This window comes from Prinia subflava, chromosome 19 (assembly GCF_021018805.1).
Source record: "Prinia subflava isolate CZ2003 ecotype Zambia chromosome 19, Cam_Psub_1.2, whole genome shotgun sequence".
NCBI classification, from domain to species: Eukaryota; Metazoa; Chordata; class Aves; order Passeriformes; family Cisticolidae; genus Prinia; species Prinia subflava.
Genome location: NC_086265.1, coordinates 11,157,938 through 11,177,004, shown reverse-complemented (window position 1 = coordinate 11,177,004; position 19,067 = coordinate 11,157,938). Strand labels below are relative to the sequence as shown.

The 19,067-nt window shown below is 48.3% G+C and overlaps 1 protein-coding gene across 4 annotated transcripts in view; it reads right to left on the bottom strand.

Moving 5' to 3' along the window:
* ADORA2A (adenosine A2a receptor) overlaps positions 1-18,506 on the bottom strand; it is a 34,048-nt gene extending 15,542 nt beyond the window's left edge. The window contains exons 1-2 of one of the 4 annotated variants that reach the window (XM_063416301.1): positions 11,988-12,523; positions 7,668-7,928 (exon numbers count right to left, since the gene is read on the bottom strand). The gene's annotated coding sequence lies outside the window, so the exon portion shown is untranslated. Of the gene's footprint in view, positions 1-7,667; positions 7,929-11,987; positions 12,524-13,087 lie in introns of those variants that run through there. The other 3 variants (XM_063416303.1, XM_063416300.1, XM_063416302.1) reach the window with 3 other exon arrangements.
* Positions 18,507-19,067: the final 561 nt, after the last annotated feature.

Sequence of the window (19,067 nt, the reverse complement as noted above, 5' to 3'; positions counted from 1 at the left end):
CATTTGAAAGGAAAGTGAATGATTCTTGGTGGTTTGGACACGCTTCAAAACCCTTGCTTTTCCCTACCTTCAGCTATCTTGTTTCTGTATTTTGTTGGTTTTAGCAGAAGAAATCAACAGAAGAGATCAGGGTGTGATCTAGCCATTAAGAGGAAGATAAAGATCATCCATTTAACCTTTTTTAAAGAAGAAAAACCCTGAGAAGTCTCTGTAGTATATGCTCCTAGAGCACAACCTCCAGTTTTTCAGTGACTTCCTAGAGATGGCTTTTACTTTCTTGGATTTCAGGGATGTCAGTGATATGCCCCTGCAAGCCTCTGCTTGTCCATTACAAATCCCAACAGGTTTGTTTCAAAGCAGCAATATTGAAACCTCACCCTCCAGCCCAGCTTCCAGGGAAGAGGATTAGAATTAATATAAGATAGAAATACAGAAGATCTGGAGGCAGAGAGAACAGAAGGGCCAGGATGAGGAATAAACAATGCTTTGTGTATGTGTGTGAGCAAGAATGGAGGAAAAAAAAGAAGACAGGAAAAAGCTGGTAGGAGGAAAAAACAACCTAACAAAGGAAGCAGTGGGCAAAACAGGCTCCTGAGAGGAAGGGGGGTGCAGGACATGGCTGTGCCTGACACTGAGGTGGGTGTGAGCCCCTGGGACCCTCAGCAGGACAGGGTCAGGCACAGAGTGGGAGCTCACACCTCCCACAGGCTCACACCTCCCCTTGCAGGACAAGAGCACCTTCAAACTCCAGTGCCAGGCCAAGTTTAGAAAAATTTAACAAATTACTCCGACATGCTTGGGCCAAAACTACTGCTAACCCCACACTGCTCCCCCAGAAGCTCCTCTGAGCTGGATTCAGGAGGACTGACTCAAACTCCTGTTTGAGAGGAAGAACAGGGCACCCTAACCTTGATGCTCAGAGGGTTTACCTCAAGTCCTGCTGTGTTGCTCTTCCCCACCATGTTCACAGCTCATACACCTCAGTATCAAAGCAAAATTACTGGATTTTCTTCTCCATTTGAGAGCTCCCTTCAGCAGGATCATGGATCCATACTGATCCCAGAAGTATTTTGTTTAACCTTCAGTGCCACTTTATTTCCAGTGGCTCATCTCAAACTCCAGCAGGACATGGAAGAAAGTTAAAAACTTCACTGTGGAGGTTCTGCACATACCAATGGCTCAGCACAAAGCTGAAATTTCCTACACTGACTACCTCACACACTGTTTTCTGACACAACAGAGTTTTTAACCTTCTTCTTTGACTGTTTCATGGCCTGCTGTTAAATTTGAATTTTTTCTCTCTGGATTTGTTTGTCCCTTGCTTCCTACCTCTCTACACAAACAGTGGCCTGATTCTCCATCCCAAGCCCCAGTCATTTATTCTGAAGCAAAGGGAATGTGATGTCCAGAACAGGACAGCCTGTCCTTCCACCCTCTGCTCTCAGATGGGCTGGAAAACACCCGGAGTTCTGCAGAGCCAGCACATCTCAGGGGAGGAATGGCTGGAGCTGAGCAGGTGTCCCAGCCACCACAAAACAACATTTTCTCTCTGCTCCAGCCCTGCTGTGTAGCCACTGCCATCAGAAAAAGCAATTAGTGGCCACACAGCCCCAGCCTCACCTGCTGCTGACAGAATGTGCCACAACCCAGGAAGGTTCACGTTCAGCCTGGGCTCACCCACCTCTCCTCATTCCCCTCTCACAGTGTCAGCTGCTGAAGTGCTCACCTGACACAACAAATCTCCATTTCAGGAGTATTTGCAACTTGCTTTAGAACGAGAACAGGCTCTGTCTTTCTGCTTATACAGCTAGAAATTCACTGCACAGGGACAAATGAAATAGAGACCACCCAGAGATGACATAGATCCAGAGGCAAAATGAAATTTATTGTAGAATTGTCTGCTTCGTGCAGGACCTAAAGGCTCAGCAACCAGGTCTAATAAGAAAAAATTAATTAACAATCTGCTTTACTCACTGGGGAAGTGTATATTTAACATCTCAGGCCCTTGAGGGATCAGCATGGCAAGCTTCTTGAAACTTAGGAAAAATAACCTGTATCACCCAAAAGGCTGGACAGCTACAATTAGTATTTCTTCATAAGCCCTTGTTTTATTTTGTTAATTCCTTCTTGATACCCCAGGCTGTGTTCCGGCCTTTCCCCCATTATTAAATAAACCTTTTTTGTCATTCACAAACCTGTAAACCTGGTGCTCTGTTCGTTTGTAGTGACTTGGAACACTCTGTTCTCCCTCATTTTTCAGTCTCAACGAGAAACTCCTCCTTGAAAATTCAATAAAGCATCTGCACAGCACGTTCCCATGAAGCAATTCACCAGCACAGCCTAAGCAAGCTTTGGTTTGGCACCTCCAGTTGACTTTGGACCAAGGTGCTGCCCCTTCCCTCTCCTGGGTGCCAAAAGCATCGAGCTGAGCCCTTGGCCACTGCTTGTTTCAGATCCCCCAGCTCAGACAAGCCCGTCTGCTGCCCTTGGCCCCTCCAGGCTGAGGCCACCCTGCTTTGGGAGGCTGTGGCTGCCGGGCTCTGGTGAGAGCAGATCCCCCTGTGCCTGCCAGGCTGACAGCGCCTGTGACACTTCAGTCTGACAGCTCCTCTCACGTATTAGCACAGACTGCAGAGCACCAGAGCCCTTGGGGCACCCAGGGCAGGTGTGGGCAGTGGGTGACAGGCTGCAGCTTCCCACAGGGCTGGGTCCTGCCTCTGCTCTAGGATGGGGCAGGGGAGGCAGCTGAAGGGGGCCAGGGGGGTGCTCATCGAGGCTCATTCCACAGATCACAATCTTGCATCTCCCTTTGACAACATGACCCTTCCCAGGTACCAGCCACGTGCAGATTACCTAATTCCCTTAGGGAAAATCCTTGATTTCACACATGGCCCTAAGCAGAAAAATTGGTGCTGCTAAATCATTTGTTTCCTACTTTGCGAAGCCTGGAGGGGGAGATGCCTGTCAGTTTTTATCCTCTCTTTGAAATCCCTCCAGCTCAAAGAGAATCTCCTTATCTTTTAAATCAAAGACTCCAAGAAATCTTGTCTCTCCCAACCACTTCAGAGGATCAAGTCACAATAAACGAGCCAATGTGCTCACGGGCAGAACACAAATTTGCAAAACAACCGGGGCTGTAAAACACAATGAAAACAGGTGTCCTTGGGGAGAACCACAGGGAAGGCAGCAGGAGCCCTCCTCTGTGTTGCTCAAGGGTTTCCCTTCTGTAGGTCGGGATTTTCTGGATCCTTCACCCAGAGCAGCTTCCCCGGGTCCCTGACTGCTCCCGCTGAGCTGTGGGGAGCATCCCCAGCCCTGCCTGCCAGGGGAGGATGAGGAGCTGTGCCTGGGTGGGGCAGGAAGGAGGAGGAAGGAGGCATCACCCACCTAACCAAGACGTACATTTTCTGATTCCTCTCTTTGCTTTGTTATTGGCTGCTGCCTAAATGATCATTTAGGTCATCTGCTTACAGTAATAGGAGGAAATTAAATATTAATAATAGACTATTTCCCTCTAGACTGCTCTTTGTTAACAAAGGATGCAAGTGAAACAAAGCAGGCAAAGTTATCAGCACACGATGGTCTTGGTTTTCAGGTACCAGGAGCACTTGCACTTTCCCTCAGCCCTCCCTGGAGGCCCTTGCAAGAGCAGGACACGGGCAGGAGAGGAAATTTTTGTTCTGTCAAGGAGCTCCATATGCCAGCCTGACCTTCCAGGCACCCTTTCAGATTTTATCCAAAATATCACCTGAGCCATGGATGCTCTGACTGCAAAAATGCAAGGCCAAGGGCTTTTGGAAGCACAGACTTTGTCTCCTCCTGGGAAGTGAAGTCTGCTATAATATAAACCTGCAGTGGGGTAATGAGCTTTCTGGGCAGGCTTTGCAAGTCCTCCTGAAATAATAAGTAAAATGAGAGCTTCAGTTTTGCTAAATTTGGTGTAATCCCCTCTTACAGGAAAGCAACAGCCCTCCAAGAATTAAAACCTTCCCTTCATGTGCTTGTGAAAGACAGCAATGGCTCTTCAGAGACCTGTACCATGCCTGAACTTTGTCTATCTGTTTAAAAATGGGAAAGAGGGGCAACAATTCCGTTTTACATTCCCATCCCTGCTGCAGTCCAGGCCAGGAAAGGAGGCTGCACTCCAGCAACAAGCATGGTGAGCCTGGTGTAAAGTCTTCACTGATTTACCAGAGACACCCACACTGCTGCATCAGTGACAGCAACCAAAACCACACCCTGCCAGCCTGCCCTGTGCCTCTTCTCCTCCTGTTTATGCCCTTTAGAAAAAAATAAAAATAAAACCCAAAACTGCCCCAAAAGTGAAATCCCACTGGACAACAAGCAAAGCTCATAACACAGATGGGCTGGCTGACAGGAATGGGCAATCCCAAACCAACATTGCAGCTTTGCCTCCGACCCTCCAAGTGCTAGAAGTGGATTAATTTTTATTGTGGAAGCGGAAGATTGGAACAGAACACTTTTGACCGCATTTTTTTTCCTAAGTGGATGTTATAAATGTTTAAAAGCAAGAAATAAAACCTCGCAGTAATTATTCCAATTCTAATGGTCACAAAAAGCCAAGGAGGGCAAAACTAAGTAGGGATGAATGACCAGCAGTTAAATAAGCCAGATCAAACAAACAGAAGAGAAAACAGCTCCCCTGTGCTCACCTAAGTCTCGCTGGGCAGCAGGCACCATGATATATTGCCAAAAGACACCAAAACATGTTGGATTTTTGAGGAAATTATTTGTACTCGGGATGGCTGATGTTCATTTATTTATGGTAGCATTTCTAAACAAAAAACAAAACCAAAAAAACCCCCAACAAAATAGAGCATTTGGGTAGGTTTTCATAAGGCAGACAAGTAAAAAAGCATAATTAAAACCATGTACCATGACCAGAAACAAGTTACTACTGCCAATATCATCCACAATGTCTCTGAGGAGCCAGTTTTCCTTTCCTGTGTGAGGGAAGAACTCAAACTCTGCCTCCTCACAGCCCTACTAAAGCCAGCTGTGTTCACACATGAGGAGCATTTCCTTCAAGAACAAAATAAGAGAAACGAGGAAACAGGATATAAAGAAGAGGTGACCCACTGAGGAATAGAGGCAAGGGAAGAATTTGCTCTGAAGATATTTATCATGTTGCTAATGCATCCATTCTGGTGGATTTTAAAGTAACTGAGTAGACTTCTCTCCAGATGTGACTTTGCCTCTCATTTCTGTATGAAGTTTCCAGACAGGCAGTTGAGAATTGGGCACATCTGTTCGTTTCCTTGCCTTTTTATCCACTTATTCCCAGTCCCTATCTGCCTGCTCTGAGTACAGGGTTTGTCTCCATGCCCCTCTCCCTGCTCCCCAGAGCACTGTCCTGCAGGCTGCCTGCTTGCATAAACTCTGATGGTGAAACAAAAACTCACCCCAGAGCAGGGAGAGCTGTTGCAGCACATCCTCCAACATCCTTCTACAGCAGAAAGAATGTAACTCTCACTATCTCTCTCCATGTAACCTAAAATGATTCCCCAGCTGTCTTTCCTACCCTGATGAAAGCCTTGTACAGCACTGTTCATCCCAAAAGCAGGCAAAACCCACAGTAACAAATGTTCTGTCCCCTGAGTTTGTTTCCAGCAGCTTTCCCTCATCCATGTTGTAAGGTGCTCTGACTGCTAGTGCTTATTGCTCAGTGCCAGCCTCACCATCCAGCCTCAAAGCATTTAAGACATTTTAGGACTCTGCCACCCTCTGTGGATAAGGAGTTGATGCTCTGATGGTGCCCCGAGGCCCTCCCTTTGTCATTCCCTCTGCTCTTTGCAGTGACCTGCAGCGCTGCTGTCCCCCTTGTGAGGGGACTTTCATTTCCACCGTCACAGCCACCCCGCCGACACTCGAGGCACCCACAGGGACTCTTTGTATCGCCAAGTCCTTGATTCTAACCCGATTTGTTAAGAACTTCCCCCTGTCTGTGGTGGCAGTGCCGGTGTTTGGCGGTGCTCCGAGGACTCCGCCGTCCTTGTGTCGCTCCCGGCCTCGCCAGCCCCGCACCGCTCCCGCTCCTGCTCTCGGGGCCGGAGCCGCTGCTGAGGGAACGACCCTTCTCACCAGGGAGCTCTGTCCTTCTGCCCCAAACCACCACCCTGGAGAAGCAGCAGCCGCTCAGAAATCGCTTCAGAAAACATCTCACTGCCTTTGCGGGCCGTTCATGAGCTGCTGTTCCTGCCCAGAGGGAGCAGAAGGGAGAGCAGAGCAGCTGCCAGGACCCCACTACAGCAGATACCTCCAGCAGCCTTGGGAAGTGGCCCTTCTGTCCTATGAAAACTTGAGATATTTTACAGTCTCTGCACAACAAGACATCATCGAAAAGGTCCATCTGTTTCTAAAGAAACCTGCAATCATTTCTCAAATTCGTGCAACCACGATCCTCACACCTTGCCAAAGGAGGATAAACCGAAACAGACCCCCAAGGCAAATTCCTTAGGGACTGAGACATTTGACTCCAGACACAGGAGCTGTTAGCCAAGAGAGAGGGATCCGGGGAGGTGCTCAGAGCAGACACCCCGAGACTTTGGGGTGGTTTCTCCCACGGGGACTGAGTCCATCTCTTCCCTGCTGTAATCACACAGCCGGGATGAAAGGTGGCTACATGGAGGAAAAGGAAGATTTCCTTTTAGGAGTGGGGTAGGAAAGTTAACAAGAATCCTAAATGGATCACAATGGTCAAGCAAAGTTTGGATCAACATTTCGTAAGACACAGGATGACGTAAAAGAAAGTATCAGTGTTTTTCAGGTGTTTGACAAAGTGCAGTGCCTCCATTTGAAAAGGTGTGCTCAAGAGGACTTGCATTTTGGGATTATCAGAAACAGTCCTGGATCATCCCTGACGAGGCAGCCATCAGCACAGGTCTTTTTTTTTTGCCAAAATCCAGGCTACAGAACATTTTAGAAACTTCTTAAACATCAGTGTGCTTCTCCACACAAGTTCCAGGGGCTGTGATGGTGCTGGTGCCAGCCCAGGTCAGTCTGATGTGATTTTCCAGCGTCCCATTGAAGCTGGGCACTGATCTGTGGATTGGACGTATGTGGAAACTGTAATTATTCAAATCAATTTCAATCACGTGCCTCTCTTCTGAAGATTTGAGTAAAAAGCGCTATACCTCTGAGCTGTCTCTCATCCACGGGAATGTTTCCTATGGAAAATCCCAGCCTGTGCCCAAGGCTGTGGATCTCATACTGAAACCCAAGTTGTTATTATCACAGAATATGACACTGAACCACCTACTTCCCTTAAGTCCTTCAGCTGATTCATACCAGGATCTGCCAATCCTGTTCTATTGGGGAAAACTCAATAACCAGAATGATGGGGCTGTTTGTAGAGGACTTTCCCAGTACAAGAAGAGGGATTTGCATAAGAGAGAACAGATAGAGAGAGATTATTAGAAAACAATATTAGAGAACAGGCAGAGAGAGCAGGAACATTTTTGCTGCCCTGGTTAGAAAAAAGAAGAGGGTGGGGGGGAAAGGGAGACAAGAAGCAAGAGGAGAACACAATAATGCAAACCCAAACCAAAACATCCCCAAAAAAGCAAAGCCAGGAGAAAAACCGCGGAGACTCTGAGTTCTGAATACTAAAGGAGGAAACTTCTAACAGGGAGAACTGCGAACCTCACCGTTCCCGAAGGATGCATTCATTGCCCGCTGGCGCTGGGCTCCGCAGCGCTGCTGCCCTGCCGGGGATGCTCAGCCGGACCCGCGGCTCTTGGGTGGCTCCGGCAGCCAAACCCCGCCGGGAGCTGCGGGCCGGGGCCGCGGCCGGAGCCGGGAGCCGCCAGCACGGGAGACAGGGAATGCCGCCGTGCCGCAGCCCGCCGGCGCATGGAACAGCCCCAGGCTGCGAGGAATAGAATGCCGGAGCGCCTTCCCCCCTGGAACTGGGAGCAATCACAAATGCTAATCGACACACAGACAGGAGCCCAGCATGCCACCCGTCACGTCTCCAAAGCGCCAGGAAAACCCCCCTTTCCTCTCCTTGTATCAGAGAGGGACAGGAAGATTCCCTCATCCCCTGCACGCCTTTCCCTCCCCCTGTCCCCGGCTCAAATCATCCCTGCAAGAAGTTTCCCTCCCTGCCAACTTCTCCATTGTCTCAGATGCATTGTTTGCAAATGTTCCCTAAAAATGCTTTGTAAAGTATTCTTTAGTCCTGTTTCAGGTCTTTCCACATCCCTGTGTAACACCTGGACTTTATCTTGTTACCTGTCAGATAGTGATAAACCTCCTGCATGCAACCCCTGACTTACCATCTAAGATAAATACAATTTGTCTTGTAGCTGTCATTTCTTTTCAAACCCTGCCTTCCGCAGCTGCATTTGTAGTGGTAATAAGATTACTTCATTCGGGCTTGAAATGTGTAACTTTTAAAGAAATAAAAATCTAAAAATCTTCATCAGCAAGAGCCCCAGGACCCAGGCTGAGGAATGAGAGAGATCACTCTTTTACCACTCACATTTACCAGATACCTGCATTTGGTGAAGTGCTTTGAAACACTCTTTGCTGATTGTCTGTGGATTGCCCACTGTGGTCAGGATGAAGAAAGAGCAAAGGAGGTTTAAGGAGGACATCAGGGTATTTCCTGCACACCAGGGAAGTGAGGACTCTCCCCTGCAGGTCTTTAGGAACAGGACACATAAAGATGTCAGGAATGGCAGATCCACAGCTGACCCTGCCTTTGGGCAGAGGTCTGGATTAGATGACCTCCAAGTGCCTCCTAAGGATATTTTCCATAACTGAGAATCCTATGTGCCATCTGTCCATTCTGATCTACAGAGATTTACTGCAGAAAAAAAAGTGCAATACAACCAATATTTATTCCTGGTCCAGAGGCAACCTTTGTGAAGGGAGAGGCATCTTCTGATTACAGAAGGAACTGAAGCCTTCGGAGGTTAAATCACCTTCTCTGCCTCTGCCCAGGCCCTCCTGCCCTCCTAAGACAGAGTGCTGCCATTTCTTCACCCCTAACAGTCCAATTCTCAATATTCAACTACAAAAGCATCTCTTTAAGTGGCAGCTTCGTCAGCACTTTTGAAATGAGCAGAGAGGCAAGGAACTGGTGCTGTTTTGTTCAAGTAGCTTCACCAAGGCTGTTCAGGTGCACTGTGCAAAACCTGAAGATGGTCCATGAAGCAACCAAACCTCCTAGTCCTAAATACCAAATATCCTGAAAAAAAGGAAAGGTTATTCCCAAAAAAGGACTAACCCTCTACTGACTTGTGAGGATCTTCTCTGATTTCTTGACAAACAGCTCAAGATCTCTTTCCTGGTTTTTAATTTACAGTCCAACAACAACAAGAAAAATGTTTAACAGCCCATCTCCATTTTCAGATGGAAATCACACAATAAAGAACAACCTTGGGAGTTAATCACAGTCCAGATCAGATGAGAAAATGAAAAAGCACAGCCGGAATCTGTCCAAGCTGAAGACAAGGACAAACTTTGCAGGACACCAGGAGAGATGCTGGCACCAGCCTGCGGATGGAGAACACCTCACTCCAGCTGTGCAGAACTCAGACTTTCCCCACACTGTGCCCTGTCCCATCTCAGGAGGGCAGAAATGTCAAACCCCAGTGAAGAGCTGAAGCACAGTGAAAATGGTGGGAAATCTGTGAAACCTTAAACATCCTGTACAGGCAAGAAATCATGCAGCCATCATCAGCCAGGCAGAAAGGAAGTGGTAAAGGGAGAGGCTTTCCCTCCACACAAGATGGAAAAGCAGCCAGGCTCAAATCCAAGGAGAGGCCAGACCCTTCTGAGAGACAGGACTGAAAGGAAGAGTAAAGATTCCCCCCAAACCTTCTGCAGGGCTGAGCTTTTCCCAGTGGTTCTTAGGAGAACTTAACCACACGGCCCTACCTGAAATCCATCACTGAAGATTAAACAAAAAAGATGAAGAGCTTTCAAAAGTTGATTCTGTTCAAACGCAATAGCAGCAGCAGCCCTTATGGAAACATCCTATTAAAATACCAGCAAAAACAGAAATGCAAACATGGGAGACCTGGCAGAGGCTTCCCAGCTCAGCCTTTGCAGCCACTGATAGAAGGACAGAGGCTAAAATCATCATTACTGGGCCAACATTCCCTGACCTGGTACGGGGTGATGCTGATTCTATTTCTTTTATGTATAAAAATACATATGGAAAAGCACAGATTATATACACATGAAAATTACAAACGTACCACAAGGCCACCATTAAAAAGAAGACCTGCTTGCTTTTTTTTTTTTTTTCACACCCTGCAATAGGTCATTTTTATTTTACGTACACACATACGTGTTTGCAGTTTGTACCTGCATGTTTTCTCTACAAATTCAGAGGTTCACAGCTTTCCTGGTTAATTCAGAATTTATTCCATTTGCCGCATTGGAGAGGATTTTGCTTCCATAGGTTTTTGTGGTACGTGATTATGTTTATATTGACTTTTTGATGGGATTCAAAATAAGGTATTTCCTCCACAAACCTAACTCAATTGAAGTATTTCTCACATCCTTGCTGGTCACTTTATCTAATCTTTTTCGACCTCACTTGGGCAACATGCTCCATGGCTCTAACTCCAGGGGCTGGCCATGCTTTCTCTCTCCCTCTCTGTTAGTCTCTCTCATGCAGAAGAATGAATTTATCAGTTACTCCAGTTCTTGAGTTACATGTGCCTGAGACTTACAAGCCTGATAAGAAACCTGAAAACAAATACATCCAAAGACCGAGTTATCTAATAGTTGGCCATCTGCTTAGGAAAATCATTTTAAGTAGTTACAGCAATTCTATTAACTATTTACCAAGTGAGTCATGTTGTTCTCTTTAAGTTAACCCTTCCCGTCTCTCTGTGGGCTCAGTGGCCCAGGCAGTTCTGAAGAAGGTGCTCACCCCCCTCTCCTCCTTTCAGGCTGTGGCAAAGCCCTCAGTCCCCCTGTACTGGAGACCCCCCAAACTCCCAGTAAAGCACCCGTGACTCTCAGACCACACAAAGGACCAAAATCTCCTCCGGGAGCATCCCCGGGGAGGGCACCACGCACCAGCGCCGGCAGCGCGGGATGGGAGCGCACCTGCAGCCCCGGGCACTGCGTGCGGGCAGCCCGGGGCAGGGCAGAGCCCGCACCAGCGCTGCCCACGGGGACAGCCCGCTCCTGCCAGCCTGTGTGCCCGTCCTGCAGCTGCCCCGTCCCCCAGCACGGGGCACAGGCCCCTCGGGGGCGGCTCCAGCGCGGGCACCGGGGCTGAGCGCTCCCGGCACAGCGAGAGGCGCCCGGCTGAGGAACTTGCAGCTGCTCGGCAGAGATAAGGCAGAGCCGGGGCTCTCGGGGGAAGGAACGGGACAGGACCGCACAGGTTTGAAGCCATCGATTCAGTCCCTGCCCTTTTCCCTTTAACACGACAGGGAAGGGCATAGAAATCTCCTTTGAAAGCCCTGCAGAGAAGTTTGCAGGATGAAGGGTGCTCCTGGGGAATCACGATTTTATGATTAAGCACAAATATCTGCTGAAGGGTCTAAGGGGGGCTGGGTGCAGGGAGGCAAAGTCCAGCACCTGATGTTTGAAGGAAGATCCGCGGAGCAAACATCTTGGAGCGCGGGGGTGTGTCGAGGGACTGACAGTCGGGAATGAGCCCGGAGCGAAAAGCGCCGGGTCCGCGGGGGAAACACCAGCCGAGCCGGGGCAGGAGAAAGCGGCAGCAGGGCAAAATCGCCCCGTCTTGGGGCTGGGGGCTCGGCTGCACCGAGAGGACAGCGGGCGGCCACTTTTCAAATTCGCGGGACGGGCAGGAGAGGGACCGGGGCTGCCGCGGACACCGCGAGGGGAACCGAGCCGGGGAAGCGCCGCGCTGGGGATGCTCCGGCGGGACGAGCCCCGCAGCCCGCCCCGGCCGGGACGCCCCGCTCCGCCCCGGGAGCTGCACCCCGGGCCCCGCCGCCCCTCCCCGCGGGCCCGCCGGCCTCACCCACCTGGCCTGGGGGCTCCGCTCCGCTCGGGCCGCGCCCGCAGCCGTGTGCCGGTGCCGGCGCTGCCCCGCTCCGCTCCCGCCTCCGCGCAGGACGCGCCCGCCGCGGCTCCCCCTGCAGGGCGGCGCGGGGCGGGAGCGGCGGCGGCCACGGCACCGGGAACGGCTCCGGGAACGGCTCCGGGAACGGCTCCGGGAACGGCTCCGGGAACGGCGGGACGGGCGCCCGGCAGCCCCGCAGCTTTACCTGGCGGCCGCCGGCACGGCGGGGCTCGGTGCCAGGACGGGCAGCCCGGGGCAGCATCCCCGCGGCGGGGCTGCAGGAGAGAGGGCACTTACTTGAGAGTCCTCGCTTGCGAGTGACAGCAGCGGGCTTTGACTGGGCTTGGTCTGCGTACAATGAAAGGAGAAAAGAGAGGAGAGGAAAGGAGAGGAGAGGGGAAAAGGAAGGGAAAAGGAGAGGGGAGAGGGCAGAGGGGAGGAGAGGAGAGGAGGGCTTTCTCACTACATTATTTTAAGCATCTACTTCTTTCCAGGCTGGAAAACCCACCTAGCGAGTGGAAGCCCGCAGCTGTAGCGCAGGGCTGGGTGGCACCGCGCAGCGCTGCGGGGAACACCGGGTCAGGCTGCGCGCACAGAGAAACTTCACTCTGTCCCCAAGTGCCGCTGCTACCGACGGAAAGGAACCCCTGTGCATTGCTGCTCCGGAAGGGGTTAGGAGTTCCCTGCAGAGGTATCGACTCTTGGACAGCAATTTCACGTTCCCTCCGGGCAGGCGGCCGTGGGTGCCCCCAGCACTGAGCGCATTCCCTGCCCCTGGGGCTGCGCCTGTCCCCAGCAGCTCCCGCTGCTCCCAAGGACTTGGGGACAGCCATGACTCATCTCCAGCGATTTTGAAACAGGGACAGAACCTCTCAACTGGTCTTTGTGGGCATCTTCTAAGTTTTGTAACTTCTATTTTTCAAGCTCCTTTCCAACCTCTTAGCAAGCAAATTATCTACGTGTTCCTGTTGGGTGGACATCGCAAACAGGAAAAACCGCAAGCGTGACTCCACAATTCCCACCAACCCCACGGCAGTCCTAGCCTGTGACACACTGACCCACCTCGGTGACAGCCAGCCCAGGCCCGGCTGGTGCAGGGATGGGCGCAGGTTGTGTCCTGCAGTGAGGTTTCATTCTGGATTCCCAAAAGCATTCCCACAGCACTGGCCCCCAGCACTGCTTCCCCGGCAGCAGCAGCACCAGCGGAGCTCTACATTCCCCTGGTGTAACAAGGGAAAGAGGGAGCAGAACTGCACCAGCCCCTTCAGTGCCAGCCTCAAAATCTACGAGCAGCTAAACACTGAAAATCCATCTCTGCCAGCAGCACCCAGCCCTGAGCTGCCCTCCCCTGCACTCCCAGCCCAGCCAGGAAGGCAGGCTGGTCCACGGGCTGGCTCAGCCACGCAGCTGGGAGCTCCAGAGCACACTGAGGGCTGCTCCAAACACAATGGGAATCCTCTGGGGAGGAAAAAAAGTCATTTTTTTCCCAGGAAGTTACAGAAAAAGCTGGTGTAATTTACCACACACTAACAAGAAATGATTTTAAGGAACACATACACTGACCAGCCAAGTCAAGAGAAAAAGCAAAAGTGGGAGATGAGAAAATTAGAAGCCTCATCAAAACATGCTGCATAAATGATAGATTTAGAAATGCCATCTGCCTACATGATGTTTACCAGAGCTTTTTAAAAAAATGCTGACACTAGGAACGGGATACTGTTCATGTAATGGCCTCACATCTGCCCTGGACAAGAGGTAGTGTTTTCCCACTCCTAGTTGATATTCCATGAAATTTTATGCCATGCTGTTGTTTTTGAACTAGAGGGGCAAGTGAAAATCAGCTGCCTGCCAGGCTCTGCTGATCTGCTCAGCGCTGCTCCTTTCCAGGGCAGTGTTTCCTGTATTGCAGAGGCTGCCTCACTCTTTGGCCCAGATCCCCAAAGCCATCCAAATTAATCTCTCCCACTGAAATCAATGAAAGCTGGAAATCAAAACACTCTTAAGGAGCAGAGATGCAGTTTCTAAATATTATTTTGTTCCTGAATACATTGAACCAAAGCTGTTGCAGTCAACCCCCTTTGCTGAACTGGCAGACTGGTTTATTCCAACCATCCCATCCTCAATAGATCACCTTACAAGTTTCCCAGGTCACCAGTGTTGATCACCACACCTTTGAAGGACCCCAGAAATGCATCATTGGGTGTTTCTTTTCCCAGTTGCAACTCTTCGATTTTTGCAGCTAACCAATTTTAAGAGTATTTAATGGAGACTACATAGATTTTCTTTTAAATCTGCAAGTCAGAAGATCCAAAGCAACCGCCCAAGTACTTTCACAGGACTGGCTGACAATGCTCTCAGCTTCTAAAGCTTCTTAGAAATTACTTTTCTTCCATGGAAGTGTTCTGATACCAGGAGCACCCAACACTGGTTCCTTCCCTCACGGGCCACTCCAGTTTGCACATCAGGTCCCCACTGTCACCTACTGATTTTATCTGCTGGGAACTCTGCAGTGACCCAAGATCTTGAGATCAGTCTCAACACCTCCCAGAGCCCTCCATGTCTTCTGCATGCTCATTTCTCACTTCTGCACAAGTACCTGTGTTCATAATGAGCAGCTGCTGGTTTATGTCCTAGGCAGCAGTTGGACAGGATAACTTCCATTACTCTAATAGGATCTGAATAGGTCTGTTACCTTTCTTTTGAACTAAAAAATTAACTGGTTTTCTAGTGGTTCTATGCCATTGTCCCTGCCAAGTATCAAACCATAATTCTTGTGTATATTCCATGTTCACTGTCCTTGCCTCTGGGTATTTCTATTTAGGCCCTCCCTTACCAGTGGCCAATTTCAGTAAATTGACAGGAGGAATACAAACAGCTTTTCTATCTTTTCTTTGTTTTTCTGGGTTTTTTTGGGTTTTTTGGGGTTTTTTTATAATAATAAATGCAGGGGATGGCAGCACCTGAGAGTGCAACCTCCCTTGGTCACTCTGGAGAATAAACCAGCACTGCTGTGGCTGCTGTGCCCAGGCACAGTTTGAGAAGGGATGACATGAAGAGACAGACTGAGACCTCCTGCAAACAGAACAGCTTCCAGCAGCCCCGCAGCCAGGGGAAGGCACTGCCACACGTTCTGAGCTGGCTCTGAGCTGAAAGGACCCAGGACTGCAAGGACAGGAGTTAAATTTTCTGATTCTCCTATGTGGATCCAAGAAATGCTTTCTCATTCCTGGAAAGCAGAGCTGCAGTAACATCCTGTTCATTGTCTCACTGAACAAGGCACACTCCTGAGTTTTGGGCAGCTGAAAAGTCGTGATAAGAGTATTTGCACTCCTCAGACTTAGCAACTCAGCTCAAGCAATAAACTCTAGAAAGCGTCTGTAGAACAACCCTTGAAATGCTTCCTTCAAAAAGGTGAGAGCAAAGTAAATAAAAGCCTCAAGCTCGAGACCTGTTGTGAAACTCACCCTTCTCTTTGCTGGCACTGCAGGAGCGACACCTTGGGCAGGTCAGGGATACCCCTGGAACACAAATCAGGCTCCTAACCAAACACAGCCTGCCACCCTGGGAGGCAGAAAATCACACCCAGCTACTGAGGCTTCCATGTGGAGCACTGAAAAGGATCAGTGTGCCTAGGACAGAACCTGGAAGAATTAATCTCATTTTAAACAGAAAAATTATTTCTGTCTTTACAAAGAGATTAATGCTTTATCAGTTTTGAGGCTCTTCTCTGTCATGAAATTTTTCTTTCTAACTAGACTGAACTATTTAATATGTGCAAAATGACATTTAAGGGATGCATATTTTGCCAAGAACATCAAACTGAGTACTGCATTAGCACACGTGCTCAGTGTTGTTAAACAGGACATTTAAATGGTGAGTTCTGACTTGTACATATCCTATTCCCACAAATACTGCCTGAGTCTCCTCAAAAGCAATGGAAGACACCTGTGTTAGTCTAAAAGAAGGGATGAGGGCACAGTTATTCGAGGTCCTTTGGATGTACCAGCAAATCCTTCAGCATTACAGACAGAGATATCTATAAAAATCTCTATGTTTGTATATACGTGATTGTTATGTATGTGTTGTTTGTATGTTTGTATATACGTGATTATTTCACTCACATTGCTCAACATTAAATATTTGACAGCATTTTTAAAATCAACATTGGAAAAAGCTCGATTTTTCTGAGGAGTGTCTCCTTAATCAAAGTTACACAAGCAGAATTGTGCTGGCAATGCCCGTGGCTAAAACCATAACGAAGGATGCTCTCATGTCAGAGACTGAGGCCTTTTTGCACAAACTCTTCAATTCCAGCACAGGACGAGTTCAGCTTTTACCAAAGGCTTAAGGAGAAGCAGCTGAAGTCAAGGTAAGATTTGCCCTCACAGGGAAATGCAAACCATATCCCCAACAGAGTCTGAATCCAGGCTGGGTCAGGATTTTCAGTGATTTCATGTCAGGAGTTGACTACTCTCCGTAAAAGGCACTGCCCAAACAGACTGTGGCTTTATTTCTCTCAATGCTATTCAGCATGACAGACTAGGAGATGGAATTCAATCTAAATTTAAGCACTCTCTGTAAACTATTAATAGAAGAAAAACTGGTAGCATGAATCATCATGTGGGAGCTGCAGAGCAACAGCTAAAATATAACTTACCTTTACACAATAAATGAACTGTTGCATTTGAAAGGCCCAGCAGAAGTCACTTGATTCTTCTTCACTGGAACTATTCTCATTTTATTCTGAGGAGCAATGAGAGGGCAGCCCTTTAACTCCACAAATACACGTTGTATATAACCCAGTTTTGTCACAACACGAACTGGAGACAAAAAGTGGCTGCTGACCCTGCTCGCCACCACTCCCTGCTAGGGAAATGCTGGTGCAAAATGACACAACTTCAGGGGTTTATAGAGCTGAGCTCATGTTTTAGCACCCTGTTTCAATGCCAGCTGCACCTCTGGCCAGGAGCAGAAGGCACCAAACCTTCCTTTTGCATTCTGTCCCTGCCCAGACCAAAGCCCAGCTGAATTCATTTCTCGGAGCAGCCGTTGCAGGGGGGATTTTTGCAGCTCCTGAGCTGCAGAGCTGCCAATGCAAAGCTGTGATTTTACAGGGACAGCCCTGGCTACGGCCAGTGCAGGCTGTGCCCTGGTGCAGCCCACGGGCTCTGAGTGTGGCCCCATGGAGACACAGCCTGAACTCAACACAGTGGCATTTTGGTGCTCTGTGGGATATTTATTTTTGAAAAATATGATATTGTCAACAGCGCAGTGAAATTGTCTCCAGACTGTTATGTCTCCTTCTCAAGTTTCTTTCATTTTTAAGAGCTTAACTTTTAGGCTTCTGGCGTGAGGAAAAAGCCTAAAATGGTTTAAGAAAAGGATATAAACAAGGGAGGGAGCTATGCACAGCACTGGAGAGAAGCATAAATAGTGCCCCACACTATAGAATCAATGCAGATGTCTAAGAGCAAAAATACTGGGATGAGACACCACTGTGTCCAACCCTATTTTCATAATGGGATTAAGAAGGTTCCAAAGAACTCCAAATCCTGAGGGACAAAGCCATTTAAGAAAAGTCGACATCATATTTTTCAAAGAGGGCATTTCATATACAGAAATTCAGTTTGACAAAAAAGGTTAAATAATGGTGACACAGAGGAAATAGCAGACAAAGGCCAATAAAAACCTTAACCTGGATTAGAATTGATGGCACCAGTCCCTCATCTGCTCCTTTAAAAATTCTTAGACAAATTTTTTTTTCTGAACAAAGACTTGCATGGGAGAAGTTTACAATCAATTTTTCTAATAGAAATAAATAATAGAATTAGAAACTAATAAAAATATTTCACTGGACATAAATGCTCTTCTAATCTTGAGCTGCCAGGAACAGAGACACTAATCAGCCATTCAAGGTGCTGGGCTGCAGCACCAAGCAGGAATTCATAGAGAAGGTACTGGAGCTTCCTCATTGCCATCACAACCTTCCGAGCAAATTCAAGGGAGAATTCACTCAACCTTTAGCATTGAGCATGAAAAAGAAAACCAGCTTGAGGTATGAGAACAGCTCAACATGAAATGCTGGGCTCAAGGAAAAACAGTGCTGGAAAAACAACACAGACAAAGCACTGAGTGAGGGAGCCGAGAGGGCCACGGAATTCAGCTCTCTTCTTGTTTGTTTTTTAAGCTCTCCCAGTAGCTGCTGGCTGTAAACAGCTTCTTAATTAATAAAGTTAAGAAAGGAGTTAACTTTCAATGATAAGGGTCTCCTGTAAAATAATTCTGGGTGGTAATAATGCACATCTTTGTGAGCCCCTCTGATCTCTGCCCTTTGCAGAACTCTCTGCAACAGACACGATTTAATCCAAGTCTCTTCTGATCAAAGCCATTGTGAAACCCTTCAGCACAATTTCAGCAGTTCTGTGTTGCTAACTTAGTTCCTTCACAGAATTTAACTGCAGAAAAGCCATGAGTCCAATATCAGCTTTTGTGATTTAATACAATGGAATAATACATTGCTGCTGCTTCTGAGGTCTTTATTTTACTATTCCATATAGATGCAGCTTTTTCTTACACGAAGATCTTAAAAACTAATGAAGCAATTTTATTATATTCAACTTAGACACACTTATGGAGCTGGTTTCACATTTTTAACAATTTTTTTTAGCGACATCTTGGAAGGCAATCCATGAAAATACTCTGGTGAGGGAATATTAGTTCAGTGGACATGGGAAAGAAAAGCTGCAGCTCTACAGACCGTGCAGACCCTGCAGTTTTAGCCTCCCTCAGGCCTGGCCCATGTCCTGCCCCCAGATCCCCACTGCACATGGATGAGTCCCTCCCCTGGTGCTGCCATGTGCTTGCTACAGCAAAGAAGAACATGAGTTCTTTTCTGACATGAGTCTACTCCACTACACTTCTGAAATGTTTATTTGCAAAAGAAGTATGAAAACTGAAGATGCATGCTTAAAAACAGGATATAAATCCATGTTCTTCAACCACACACCTCCAGCAGTCTCAGACACTGCAGGAGTTCTCAGGG